At 30.8% G+C, this 15,339-nt stretch overlaps 1 protein-coding gene across 3 annotated transcripts in view; it reads right to left on the reverse strand.

Annotated features, from left to right (window-relative positions):
• LOC118195921 (diuretic hormone receptor-like) overlaps window positions 1–15,339 on the reverse strand; it is a 693,583-nt gene that overhangs the window by 557,180 nt on the left and 121,064 nt on the right. The gene's annotated exons all lie outside the window — the stretch shown is intronic.

The following is a 15,339-nucleotide window of genomic DNA, read 5'->3' on the forward strand; positions in this document are numbered from 1 at the left end:
CAAGTTGAAGTCCTGTAATTGCTGTGTTGAGAATTCCGACTAACTTATCAATCGAAATTTTTCCGTTTTCAGTAACTTTCTTCACTACCGATAACGGTATTTTCTGTATCTAGAACAATCATACTACAAATTCCGCCCTCCATTAAATTGCTTGATTGAGGAGCATTGTCATCACAATAAAAAATTTCATTTATATCATCTTCATTTCCCATGTAGCACACGACGTTGCAAAGTGGTTGTGGTAACTTCTACGGCGTCTTTGCAACGTTGCGACGACGCAAAATATTTGCCGTTGCATCTTGGCAATTTGGCAACGTCGCTGAAACGTCATGATATGTCCGCTCTTAGACGTGGTCGTTTTAGCAATTTTCTCATAATCCATTAGCGTTATTTTTAGAATGAAAAGAGACTAAATCTGCCCTTTCAAGAATCTGAAGTCCGCATAAGATATATTTCGCAATGTTTCATTACTTTATTTCATCTAAATATATTAATCTAAAATAGATTCATCTAATGAAATATAAATTTAATATAAATACTTTTGAATTATTACATTTAATTAGTACTAAAAATACATGCTAAATTATTGATTTAAATTTTGTTAAAATAATTAATACTTAAAATATTTTTTATAAATATTATAGCAAAATATTTAAAAATGAAAGTAATCTATGAAATAAGTTGTGCACTTTACATATTTAAAAAAATCTTGTTTCCGAAATCAATGCAAATCACATGTTAGCAATTACTTCACTACTAAAATATGACTTTATTTATTATTTTTGAAGTAAGGACGAATTTATTTGAATTAATAAGGTGACAGAACTGAAAAATTAATGAAAAAGAGAAAGAAATATTAATACTTTTCATGGAAAACAACAAATTTAATGGATTTGATAAATTACTAATGGCATAAAAATTAGAGAAACTGTACATTGCTCTTCAACCTGTGACATTCCATGTACATTATTTACTTTACTGGATGCTTAAACGAACGTCTCGAAGTTTTGCGCGCTTTGGCTAGCTGCCAAATTCGAAGTTAAAGTTCGAAGAATTTAACTGAGCAGTTACCTGAAAGCTAGACTTTCTAGCTGAGTGGCGAACAACGGTAAACGGAACAAAAAGATTCCAGCAGTTCTTTCCAAGTAATTTGGTAAAGGGACAATCTGTAAGGCATTTGAAAAGACTGACTTCATGTGTGAACTTGAATCAAGCAATGACTGATATAAATAATTTTGCTTATATTAAAAGTAAATATCAATATCACTGTCAATCAAAGAACGCACTGTGAATCTTCTCATTGTTCTGTCCCTATCTACTTACTTCAACTGCCTTCAGCAAGTGAATTTGCATTGCTGTGAGCTCCTGTTTGGAAGCCTCTGAATTGAGGAAAACTCATCGTGAGAATGTGGAATTTTTGCTTATTTTGTTTGTGAATATGTGCTCTACAAGAAGGCACCAAATTTTTGGATGCATCATTTAAAAAATATTGAATGCAACAAGTTACAATGCTAATCGTGAATATAGTGTTCATGAAATTGTGTTCTGTTTTGGTGTTTTATGTGTTGCGGGTGATTAAAATGTTATATAGTGGTTTGTGCGTCGGTTATAACGTCCTAAGTGCTATGTCGTATATCATGCATATAAACGGATTATTGTGTTCATATTGAAAGGTTTGTTCTCAGAATTAATTCACATAAAACCAAAAATAACATACAACGGTAAGGAACTTTCTGGTTTTGCTGTAAATGCAATCAGTGCAGAGGAAACAACAATTCAAGCTGTTATGGTATTTTCAATATTTTCAAAATGCAAAGAAATTATTGGAAAGGTACCAGTACTTAATATGACTGCTGAAGATGAATTAGATATCTGTAACAACACGAAGCAGTATATTAAAATTAATAATATTGCACATCCTATACTATGTTGTCTTTTGGTATAGTATGCAGAAAAGGTTAACGTAATGTTAATTTTAAACAGTGTATGAAATGTATGATCGAAAAAATAGTGTTAAAGAAACATTAGTATTTCTATAAAATATTGGAATCTATAATTATGTGATATTTATACCATGTAGGCTTAATCCTAGTATACGGTGCACATGAGAGTTGGCAAAATTCGGGTTTAAGAGACTAATAAGCGCGCCAATTGTGGTAACCAAGCCGATTTTGGATGCTCTGGAGGAGAGTGCATTTGGGAGCATTTTCGCGCATGCTCATTAAATATTTTAAATTGAGAAGTTTTGATTGGTGCAGATGGAAGAGAAGCATTATTTCAAACCATTGTTTGAAGTTCCGTTAATCTTCGGTCTTCGGCTGAACGGAATGAGAAAGGATAACGCATGTTCAGGTAAAATTTATTTATCTTTTATTTTTTGTATTTTTTAAAATAACAGTAGTGGTTCCGCCGAGTTTCTGATTGGTTAATATTTTTTAATTAATCGATTTTTGGTCAGATGCTGAATATGATTTTAGTTTGATAACGTCTTTTATTCTACAGTTCGAGTTGCTAAAGTATTTTGTTCTACAGTTGGATAACGTTACTTTTCGATTATGATATGCAGTGCTATGAATTGCGAATATTTCGAATATTTAAACACGAAATTTTTTGGAAGTTAGAACTGGAAGGAAAGCTTACTGTAATTCAATGGGCAGTAGATGCCAGATTGCTGCCGAATTTTAAAAATCGCGCTATGGCCTCACCGTATACTAGGATTTGGAAGGAACGTGGAGAGTGCTGTTAAGCGTGGGATGAAGGGGACGAAAAAGGTAAGCGAAGAGTTTGACTCTTATTTGGTGGAATATATGTGGCGACGCCTGAAAAATAATAAATCGTCATCCGAAAAAATGAATAATATATCTGGAATAAATGAATAATATATTAAATATATATAAATGACTTTATATTTGCAATAAAAAATATATATATCCGCCACCCGAGTTTGAGGGCTATGGCATTTGAGTTATGATATAGACCCTATAAAACATATGTGATACTGAGCCATGATATTTAATTTATTATATTTGATATGTGAATGTTTTGTATTTGTTGCAATGCATGTTGAAAATTATATTTTTATTTGTTATAAAGTCTGTTAAAAATTATTTTTAATTTATAAATGCTTGCTTTTTTTCTTGTGTCTCACCGTATGCTTAGGATTTATTATCTTATGATTATCATTTTGTTTACTTTTTTTGCCGACTCAAACTTGTAGTGACGCTTTACTTTGAGGTTGCCAAAAATTTGGCCACAAACGTAAACGCATCATTTTGGTGTTGGCAACAATTTTAAAATTCGCGCCAAGGCCGCACCGTATACTAGGATTTTACCAATTGTGTAATATTAAAAAACACTAAATATTTTTTATTGATTGCAAATTGCAGTTTTATTACTTTTCGTTTGGTATCTATTCTTCCAAACAGTGTGTAGTTCGCGTTTTTTTTTAAATATTGCCGTTATTGTATGTTTATTAGATTATCTCAATAAATGAATGTTGGAAATTAGGTTTTATTTTTTATTAAATTTAAGTATTTTCTATTGCCGTTATGTATGCTTATTAGTTTATCTTAGTAAATGAATGTTGGAAATTAGGTTTTATTTATCTCAATAAATGAATATTGGAAATTAGGTTTTATTTATCTCAATAAATGAATGCTGGAAATTAGGTTTTATTTTTTATTAAATTTAAGTATATTCATTTTTCTTCACTTACTTTTTATGTGCTTGTGATAACAAAGAAATTTATAATAAGTAGAAACAAAAAGTTTCATCGTGTGCTATTTAACGTACTTAGCTTACTATTACCGCTTCTCCACATCTCTTTAAAATACTCGTTAACTGGAATATTTCACCTTTGTTTTGACATATCCAAAAACCTTCAAAATTAGCGGCTATCGTCACAAAATTTATCTATCGTTCACTATACATATCTGGCTATATATCATAAGATTGGCGATTAACAACAAGTTGTTCCGCTAAATTTTGTCTTGCTTATCGTGCTCTGAGACAATTAAGCCTGAATTGTATTAGTTTAGTTATTTATTATACTTATGTCTATTTCTTGCACATGCTTATCCAAGTCCTGAATAAATCAACTCCCACTTACTGAGGGCCGGCGTAAGAGCCCGATGCAGTCTCTGTGGAACCTGAATTCTACCAAGTGCTTTTCCTAAATTCTGCTGGCCGCGTACGATCATACGAAACCTAGCACTGGTTCTGGTTTTATGTGAATCACAAATCAGTTATTCTTAATTCAAATAGCACTAAGTTTAATCTTTTGCAGTATGAGTATTATTAATAAAATCTATTTTAGCATTTGGAAAGAAATTTTTGTTAATTTTTTTTTTCGTCAACATTTCTTAGCGCATTTAACTTAAATCTGTAATCATCGCCAAGCATAATGTCAAAATAAAAGGTTACCCTAATCTTTATTATTCAATTACTAACATAAAAAATTGTTTACACATCGCTACATGAGTCATTACTCAAGTTGTCATATGTTGATAAATATGCGGTGATAAAAGCAAAATATAATAAATAATGATTCGCCAGGTTGGTGTTAGGGTTATGTATCTATGTGAAATGTTTCAGAAATGTATGCTAAGCAGATATGCAGCAACGGAGCCAAATTATTGATCACAAAAATGTATGCTAAAATGATTGTTTCTTTAATAATGAGGTGTTTTATTTACTGACAAAGTGAAATTAAGAATTGTAATATATTATCCCTACAAGTTTTATTATGCGCGGAGGCGGAAAGAAAATGAGCATGCGTTATGTGAAATGTTTCAGAAATGTATGCTAAGCAGATATGCAGCAACGGAGCCAAATTATTGATCACAAAAATGTATGCTAAAATGATTGTTTCTTTAATAATGAGGTGTTTTATTTACTGACAAAGTGAAATTAAGAATTGTAATATATTATCCCTACAAGTTTTATTATGCGCGGAGGCGGAAAGAAAATGAGCATGCGTAAAGCATACAAAAAAAAGTTTGTGGTAGCTTTGAGGTCCGGATTTTAGATCATTCCAGATATTGGACGTCCGGATCTCGGACTTTGTACTGTATTAGCGTAGATATGTACTTCCAATTTCAGAAAGGTTTCAAACGACGTAAATATTCATGCTATAGTAATTTTTAATTTTTTAAAATCAATTTTGTGAAATTTAAGAAAACTTAGCATTTATCCGGTGCAATCATATTTAGTAAAAATTTATGTTTACTCTCGAAACGAAAACACAAAATGTTAAACTAGTACTATGCGTTAAATGTGATTCGACCATTTACGACCATTCAGTGATAAACCTTTGTAATTTATAGTGTGTAACATAATTTAATTTATAATTTAGTTATATTTATTATGCCGAAAGCATTTTCTTACAAGTAATTTATACGTTTTCCAGTGTTAAAAATATGTTGATAATATTCACATGCTTTTTTTTTTTTTTACTTTAGGATCATAATTTATTCGTAATAAACGTTCAAGGCCTAGAAATGTATTCTCTTTTCTAATTTATGTAAGTTATATTATGATTTGAACATGCGCCACTGCTTCAAGATTGTGATTTTATTTTAAAACGAAATCTATGAGATATTTTGAGTAAGATCACGTTTGGGAAAAGAAAATATTGATCAAAACATTTCACGACTTATATCAATGATCGTCATTTAAACTATTAACGTCACACGTTAATGTATGATTTATTTGCTCTTTCACAAGTTAATGTGTGCTTTATTAAAAATTCAAACGTTTTTCAGTTTGTTTACGGTACTTGAATTTTAAGAAAAATTATCTTTAAGTTAATAATTAAATATCTCTGCCAGTTTCTGTATGTTTCGTACTTCATTTTTTAGATTAAAAACTTTATTTTTGACTTCACTTTACATTACAAGCATTTACTAAATATAGCTATATTGATCATATGAAACGCGTAAAAAATAAGATTTCGTAATTTTTACTAAACTGATTCTACAGATTTTAAAAACACAAAAATATGAACCTTTGCCTAATTAAAATATCTTTTCCATTGGAAATATATAAATGGCTGAAAAAAAAAAAAGAAAAGGCCACGCTAGGACTTATGTACGCGCTTTATACCGGACTTAAGATGATAGTTTTGTTAATTAATGAAGAACATGATGTATTACTTTTACAATTAGGTGACTAGACATCATATATAGAAAACAACACAGTGCCTTGAAAAAAAGAGGGAAAATGAATCAAATTTGTGTGACAATGTTGAATTTGTAAATTATGTCACATTTTTCAGCTGAAAAATTGTAAAAGAAATTCCTCAGGAAATTAAGGCATATATGGCTGGATTAAAACTCCACTTGAGAATTTAATATATCAGATGATGGTTTAATGACTGAAGAAAAAATAGTAATTAAAGATTAAATGCGAGAAACATTCCTATATATTGTTTTCCAAATTCAGGCAGAATATCTCAGAATTTCTGAGAAAGCTATAGAGACCTCATAGTCTACTACAACTCACCCTATTAGCCCACCAAAACTCATTTGAGCGAAAAATAGTTTTAAACTTATGTAGAAAAATGCGCGGGAGAGAGAAGAAGCGAGAAAATAAAAGAATAAAGTGGGAAAAAATAAAGCGAATTTAATATAGGAAATGGGTTTACAGGTAATATCAACATATTATTGGAAAAGACTAAAGCAATAAGACAACATATTAAAGCAATAAGAATCAGCGTAATATTCAACAACAATCAGCGTAATATATTTTTGCACTTCTGCAACTGAAGAAGAAAAATTCTATATTAAACCTTCGAAACTAGACCAGCAAATTTGTGAGTATTACGCTGATTCTTGTTCCTTTAATTTCTCCTTTAATCGTTATTCGGAGTGTTACTTTAACTCAAAACTCAACATAGTCAGATTTTGATGATTTGAGCAGAAAAAAAGAGATCCTAACTTACATGACGTAGGAATTATTAATAAATTAATAACTACAATTATAAAATTTGTGTTCAAATTGTTCTTTAAAAATACAATAAAATATTGATTTTCCTTTTATTTTTCGCATGAAATGCATGCAGCATTGTTATATTTTCAGAGCTTTTTAGTCTTACTTCCTTAAGGATAGTAAAGATTCCAAAAAAAAAAGCCAATAAAGTAAAATAAATAGTAAAATCACAGTTCTGCGCAAAGTTAGGCGATTATTGGTCTACATTTTAGTGTTATAACTTAAGAAACTATATAGCCTCTCTTCTTGGTATACATTTAGTTAACATTGTAGGGTTTCCCTTATTTTGCATAACAAGTTATCTGAAGTTTGATATCTATTCTGAACCTTTTATTTCCTTGCCAGGATGTTAATTTAAAGTTAAGTGAAGTGAGTAGTTAAACAGGTGAATCTCTGCATTTAGTCAGAACGTGTTTTCGCTAGACAGCGGGCGTTTCATTCCTGATATTGTTGTTACGTTAATAAGCACCTTGGCCATTTTGGACAGTCGTCACATCTGCTAGGTTTCTGAGTCAACCTAAGCTAGCCATAACATAACGTGCAAATCCAGGACTATTCTAGTTAGATTTGAATTGATTTATGTATTACATTTACATTCCACCGCAAGTTGTCGGTGTTATTGTAAAGCACGAAGGACGTGCCTTTTCTGTTCGTAGTTTCAATTAAAAAAGGGTGGTGGATGGTAATTCAACACCACCAGGATTTTGCGATTGGGTCCCCTAATCCCCAGTCACCCTTTAAAAGGTGAAGTATATAAGGCATTTCTCCCGCCTTCTTAGCATGCTTTCGTGGTGTAGTGGTCAGCACACTCGGTGCGTATTCGAGTGGCCAGTGGTTCGAGTCCCGGTGAGGGCATTGCCCGTTTTTCACATCTCCTGCTTCGAAATAACCTCTACAATGATAGCAGAAAAATTGATAAGAGCAATAAAGAGTATTTTATTCTTAAAAGATGGCAAATTAATTAGAAGTTGGACCATAAAAAGATTCTTGACATATTATGCATGCCACCTTGATGTTAGAGTATTTAATTAAAGAAACTTTTTTCAGTTTTAGTTTATCTAACTGAAATTATTTGTTACATATACGAGGAAAATATTTAAAAAAAAATCTAAGCTTAGACTGATAAAAAATAATAGACTGTGATGGAAAATGTTTTACGTTTAATAGCAAAAGACATAATATATTAAAAAAGTCTGACGTAAATACTGTATGTATGCGTTTAGAAGTTACTGCTAGCTTAAAGGCATAATCTACATTTCTCTAACGTATTTATCATTCTTATGTAGGAATAAATTTTCTGAAGTGATCTCTCTTAAAAGAATATTAAAGTTTGATGCTATTACTTAAAAAAAAAAAAAAAAAAAAAAAAAGCGTTTTTAAGCATCTACTTCCTTAATATAATATAAAAGGCAGGGCGTTTCTAAAGCTATTGGAAATATACCCTCCAGTTAAGTTTTTCACTTAACGCCTTTTACAACCGCTTTTATTTTAATTAAATATTTTTCAATTTGAAACATTTCGCTGAGTTTTAGTCACTGAATCATGATTAATTAATATTTTTTCTGCACGATTAATTAAAAGAATATGAGTTATTATTTAGTAGCCGTATCAAAAAAATTATATCTTCTAAACTGTGAATAATGTTTCTCATTGCAGAAAGAATGTAAGTGTTTATTTTTCCTATAAAAAGAAAGGTTTAAAACAAATGCATATCATTTCCATGGGTAAAGCGGCAGTTAATAAAGTTTATTTTTGTCTCTTTTCTTTTATTTTTTTACTTTTTCTTCATTTCTTTTACTTTATTTTTTTTTACTTTACCTTTGTTCCTTTCACTTTATTTTTTTACGTTTTCTTTTATTTTGAGCTAGAAACAAATCTGATGAAAAATGAATAAAATGCAAATTCGTAAAATATTTTGACATTGAAATATGCGAGGTTACCACCTTTCAAAAAAAATCTCAGAAAAGTCGGCACACTGGAAGTGACTGAGTCTTTTTAAACTGAATTCTACATAGAGAGTTCAACTCCTTACCAATTTGGAATACAGAACAGGTATAACTAACCTTGCGGCTTGTTTTTTTTCTTTAGCTTAAGTAAAACTAAGCTTGCTGTTAACTTGTTTATTGATTTAAATTACATAAAATGCTAGCAGGGGCAGTATGTACCTTTTAGGAACTATTATGCAACTGTAAGTGAATACATACATGTAAACTGGCTTACAATATTAGGAAATATAGGAAACTAGCTACGTACTGTATGCTAGCCTACTGTTCTCCGTTTACGCTGCGAGTTAATTAGCTATAATAAACTTTCAAAGAAAAACTAAATAACGTTACATAACGTTAAGGGGACGTTACATAAGTTCCATCTAACAGCGAGAGAATTTTGCGTCACGATATCTAACAAAACATATAACAAAATTATCCTTTTACTAAGGCCTTGGTGTATGGAAGTTAGGTTTCGTTGCGTATATTTATATTAGGAAAAATTTTATTACATATAAATGTAAATAGATGTTTGGCAAAAATGCACATTTGGCCTACAGAAAAATCACATTCTAATTAATTGAAATGTTTGTATAAGGAAAGTTTTCTTTTAAATTATTATAATTTATGTATGTAAAATGTAATATCTATCCTTCAAATAATACATTTATAAAACTTTAATTCTTGTCTTCATTATAAAAATAACAGAGCAATAAATTTTCTAAGCTAAACTCAAAATATCCGTCATTTAATATCTATTGCACACTTATCTATGAAAGCTGAACCCAACAACTGGAGATAAGTCTCATGTGATCTGAAATGGTATAAAATGTAAATTGCGTCGTAAACTCCCCTTCCGTTCTCCCTTTCCTTCTACTTCTAGAAGCTTGTGTTGGCTTGCCACGCAGAGTTTATTCTTCCAATTTCTTCTTTTGAGAAGATGTAATCTTTATAAAATTGGGGAGTGCATAGGACACCCACAGTGATGATGTGCTTTATCTAAAAATAAAATTAGTAATGGAATTTATGCCATGTCTGCAAGTTTTTTTGTTTTATGCATCCATCGTTCTAACGACGCAAACAAGTTGTCTTCAAGTTATGATACACAGAACCACCGCCAATCCTTTGCGACTTATTTCTACCAAGTCACCTTACTACAATAATGTAGTTATATCACAATAATGCAACAGTTTTATTACATCAATTGCATAGCCGAACTCGAATCTCAGCAAAATGATCCCTGCTTGATTCAACATTGGTAACGGAACTACATTGCAAATTTAAAAGTGTTAAAATGTCTAGCAGCATCAAGAAAGAAAAGGAAAAAAATATCATTTTACCCTACCTTTCTACTGACTGAATTTGTAATCTACATCTGCTATATAACTAGTGATCAACAGTTGGAAATAAAAAGAAAATATCCATCTTCATATATTACAAGTGGTTCAACGTTCTTAGGCTGATGTTTCATCTACAACCGTTTTTAGTGTGTGGGATCTATCTTTGTATTAATCTTTATGCCGTAATTAAATAAACCAAACCAAACCAAACCGTATTAATCTTTATTCTTCAGTTATTTTATCAGCTAAATTAATGGAGGTTCTTTTCAGTGGTTCAAAAAATGAGAATTATGCAACGGAGATTAAACTTTGCATCTAAATTTAGTGACACATTGCTGAAATTTAATGTTATTGATTTGCCAAAAATTCTTTAAAAAATTATTCAATATTTTCGATTGAGAAATTTTGTGAGTTTATTTAATGTTATTTTGTAAATGATGTATCTAAACATTTTTCATTACTATGAAGTTAGTGATTTTTCATTAAGTACTGCTTTCAAATTTAGGAATCTAATGTTTGTATTAGATTTTAAAAGTTTAGTACTATTTTTATGAAAAGGATCAGAATTGTATAATACCAAAAAATTTAGTTTTTCTAATTATGTTTTACATAATTAACTAACTAATTTAAAGATTTATAATTATTTTACTTGGGGAAGGTTACAAAAATTATTGTAGTAATAATTAGAAATGATGTTATTGTTTAAAAATTTGAATTTTAAAAATTTTGAATTATTTTATGAATGAATTAATTCTGAAAAATCTGGTACAAAAAATATAGAGAATTCTATTTTGAATATAATGTAGAAAATATGTAATGTTTAGAATACTGATCATAGTACGATGAATATAAAAATACTAAAAAGAATAATTGCATGTAAAGATAAGAAAGAGTATGATGAGAGAATACTGGTTCAAAAAAAAAAAAGCGAAGATATAACCTTTCAAGGCTCCCACCTTATAATTTTTTATATTGTTACGAAACGTGCAGCCGCGGTAAGACAGCTTCCCCCCAAAGCAGTTTTAGAGTTGCCGGAAAATGGCAAGGGAAGGCAAATTTGCCACATTTGGTGAGAAATCTCCCATTTGGCGACAAAATTCGCGATATGCCATAGACGGATGGAGAACCTTCTGGAACAAATTCTAACCGGTTTAGTTCAGAATGTTCTCGAACACAAGCAAAAAGCTATATAAACCCTGCTGGTACGCGGAGAATTAGTCAGTCAATGCGGAGTCCATCGAGTTAATAGTCAGTCAATGAGTGCCGAGTTCGTCGTCGAGCGCACCGAAAGAGTCTCTTAGTGTATCGCGATTAGTTCATCGTCGAGAGAGTGTGTTGAGCTCCGGGAACGACGGTATCGAGGAGTCGGAAGCTCTCTAATTCATCGAGCGCATCGCGAGCTATAGCGTGGAGAGTCTCGAGAATACGTGGAGTTCCGAGAACGATCATTCAGAGTCGGGAGCTGTACTCTGGTAATTTGCAGAGAAACTGTCTCCAACCGTTATAGCTTGATATTCTGAAGGGTGTATCGCTGATTGATTCGGCGTGTTTATTGTAGTTCTTCGATGACTGTAAACGTGTTTTGGAGCTGTCTGGAATAATACTGGCTAATAAATTGTGTTTTTATACTTCAACAAGTGCTGTTGTCATTATTCATTCCAAATCAACACTAAATTCGTACGAAAGTAAATAAGGAAGGAATAAACGTAACAATATAATTATTTTTATATATAACTGGAGTGTGTTATTTTTTTTTTATAAATGAAATGTATAGTGCAGCTCAAAAAGGCCAGTTGCATTTTAATAACGGAGGCTTTTATAAGCAACTGCCGAAGCAACCTTTAACCACTCATGATATAGTAGAATGTAGACCTACCGAGGGCCAATCAAACGTTAGTATAGGAGAGTGAGGGCCAGAGACATTAAAGAAAGAAAATGAATTACATATAAATCACTACTTTAATATATCACTTTATTTTACAGCCTAGAAATCAAATGCCAATTTTAATTTCAGTAAGGCAAAGAGGCTCGGAAGCACTTTCAACGTTATTTCTCGTTTTTGATTTAATTTGTTTGACAGCAGAGAAAGCACGTTCAAACACATATGTAGTGCCATACAGCGATGACATTTGCAAAGAGAATTAATGCAACTTGGGAAAACGTTCTTTAGGAATCGGTTTCCAGAAATGTTCAGTGACATCACACTTGAGTCTGATTGAATCGTCTGAAGTGTTATGGTAATGAAGTGTAATGGTGTGTTATTATTTATTTATCTTAATAAAAATCGCATGGAAGACAGCTGAAAATGCAATCACGATTACAGGAACGGGCACAATAACTAATCGATAATGAAACATGGACTATCACTCGACCCTGAAATACAAGCGGGAATCCACCGATGCAAACAAAATTTCACCTCCGAGACTCAGGTCGTAGTTTGCTTGCAGCTTATCTTCTCTTACCCCATAAACACCTGCTATAGATAATGAGATGCACATTTTCATCACGCCTATGCGCAAATCAACTTCTTTTCTGCTACAAAAATTTATTTACTGTTCATTGCTACAAAGCTGTTTCTAGGAATAGTCATATTGCAGCCAATTCAAATAATACTAAAGTTTTTAGAAGACACAGTTAATGTAAAATTATGCAAATATATGGTGAGAGAAGCATGTCAATGTCTTGTTTATTGCATTCTTATTAATTACAGGGAATCATTAAATATCTTTGCGAGAATTGAGCTTGCATTCAGGTACTGGCATTCAAAGTAGCATAAATCTGGCACGGAATAGTTCCGTTCTGCGTATAGTTGATACTACGCTGTTATAAAATTAAATTTTAATAATTGTTACAGCCATGCTCACTAGATTACTAGTCCAACAGCTTACGATTTTCCTAATTGTCAAGAATCTGAACTTTCGCATGAACATTTAAGGCTTTTTACTGTACTGAGTATTTTGAAATTTGCATTGTACATTTAATACGTTTAATGATATATTATATTTGTATACCCTTATGATTCACAAAGTGTAGTCTTCTACTGAGATATGCATTGATGCCCATTCACTTGATGTTACCTAAATATCTACCACACCCAGTTTAATTTGCTTATTAAAATAGAAGATTTAAACCTAAAAAAGGAAGTTTTACCGATCCAGAAATCAACTGCTAGATAAAAGTTCGAGTTTTGGTTTTAATATGATCATTAAATTCCTTAATAATTGCTCAATCACGTTGAAGAAATTTGATGATTATGAAATTAGTAACAATAAGTTTAATCCTCTAAATACAAAATAATTATTAAGCACTACTATTCATTTATTAAATGCTCATTTAGAACAGTACAAATGAACATTACAATACAAGAAAAAAGGAAATTTTTCCACTCTAAGATATTAACCCTCAAAGTGATATGGCGTTTTTGAATGTGCTTATCAAGACCTGTATTTAAATATCATTTATTAGAATATTACAACCGCATAATTTTAAAATCGGTAGAATAAGTTCTGTTATATCAGAAGTTTAGCCCCAGTTCTCTGATACAGACATAATTTTCCAACTAATTATGTGTAAATTCTTTATATCTCATACTTGTAAATAACTATATATATTAAAAGCAACATTTATTAAGTATACGAAAGGTAAACACAATTATTAAAGAAAAATATGTCTTGACGGCGAAACGTACCGACGATGAAACGGCCATGGTGAAATGGTCACGGCAAAAAGTCGTAGATCCATTAATTGGTTAGGGACAAGCATGCCAGTGTGCAAGTGTTTAAAATACAGCACTCCTTTTATCACTTTGAGTGAGCTAGTTAAAAATGCTGCTTTTCAATATGTTTCAGAATTGAAAATTAACGGTCTTTCGTTTCTTAAATGCATTTCTAAAATTTCGCAGCTAAATTAGCTCTCTTCTAGCCGTTCAGACCTGGCTGTGTCTGGACTGACTGTATAATCAAATTCAATATTCGGTTTATGCAGAAAAAATATGCAGATATCGGTTCAATTAATATAATTATTTAACAAATAAAACTCTATAAATTATTTTTATAACATAATTTACAAGTACACAAGGACTGAACGTGGCTTTTAATTGATACACGATTAGTATAAAATTCGAATGATTTCCAACCTATTCACTTTATGTAAAATTTAAGTTAAATCAGCTTTGATAATGATAAATTTCAAAGTACTCACTGTCCATTGCATGCATCCATGAAATAATTTCTAAGGCGAAAACATGTATTACGCTCAAAATGATAGCCCTAAACGTCTAAAACATCGACCTTTGCGTTACAGCTGGCGTATCCCTATCTAAGAAGAATAAACCGAAACATTATGAATTCACTAGGTGCTATGTTCGGAATGAACTCTTTTTCAAATAGAAATTGTTAAATTTAATTTATGACATCACTAACATCAATGAAATAAAGTACGCATAAGCTTAAATATAATTTTCTAGTAATAAAATAAAATAAATATTTCTAAAGAAGAGAAAACGTGTAGATCATATTAAACGCTAAATTTGTTTAAAAAATATATATATTAATAATTTTCACATATTAAGTCTCTTGTTTGTATGCAAATACAAACTATCACTAATTATATTTATTTATTTGTGTCTTGTTGTAACAATATGAAATAATCTTTCTTCCTCTAACATTTTATCTTCCAACGTTTTAAAATCAAGAATGTGATAATCAATTAAATCATTACAAATCGAAAGCTTAAGAATTTATTTATTTATTTTTATTTTTAAATTTATTTAAAGCATTATATTTTTTCTTTTTTGTAATATTTGTCCTAAGCTAACTGCATAACATCTAGTATCTTAAAAAAATCTAATGCTATAAATTTAAGCTTAATTTTTTAAATAAAATAAGCGTGTGTTCTTTAATAATTACGCTTGCAGTGAACAAAGTAAGAATTTGTCTTTCTAATGTATTGTTTTGTTGAATTATTTATTAGTTTTAGAAGGTTTAAGCAAATATAAGAACGGTATTGTGAAATGAGATTGAATGTAA

Source organism: Stegodyphus dumicola, chromosome 1, assembly GCF_044657685.1.
Source record: "Stegodyphus dumicola isolate Sdum_Otavi_A_Nest chromosome 1, ASM4465768v1".
NCBI lineage: Eukaryota > Metazoa > Arthropoda > Arachnida > Araneae > Eresidae > Stegodyphus > Stegodyphus dumicola.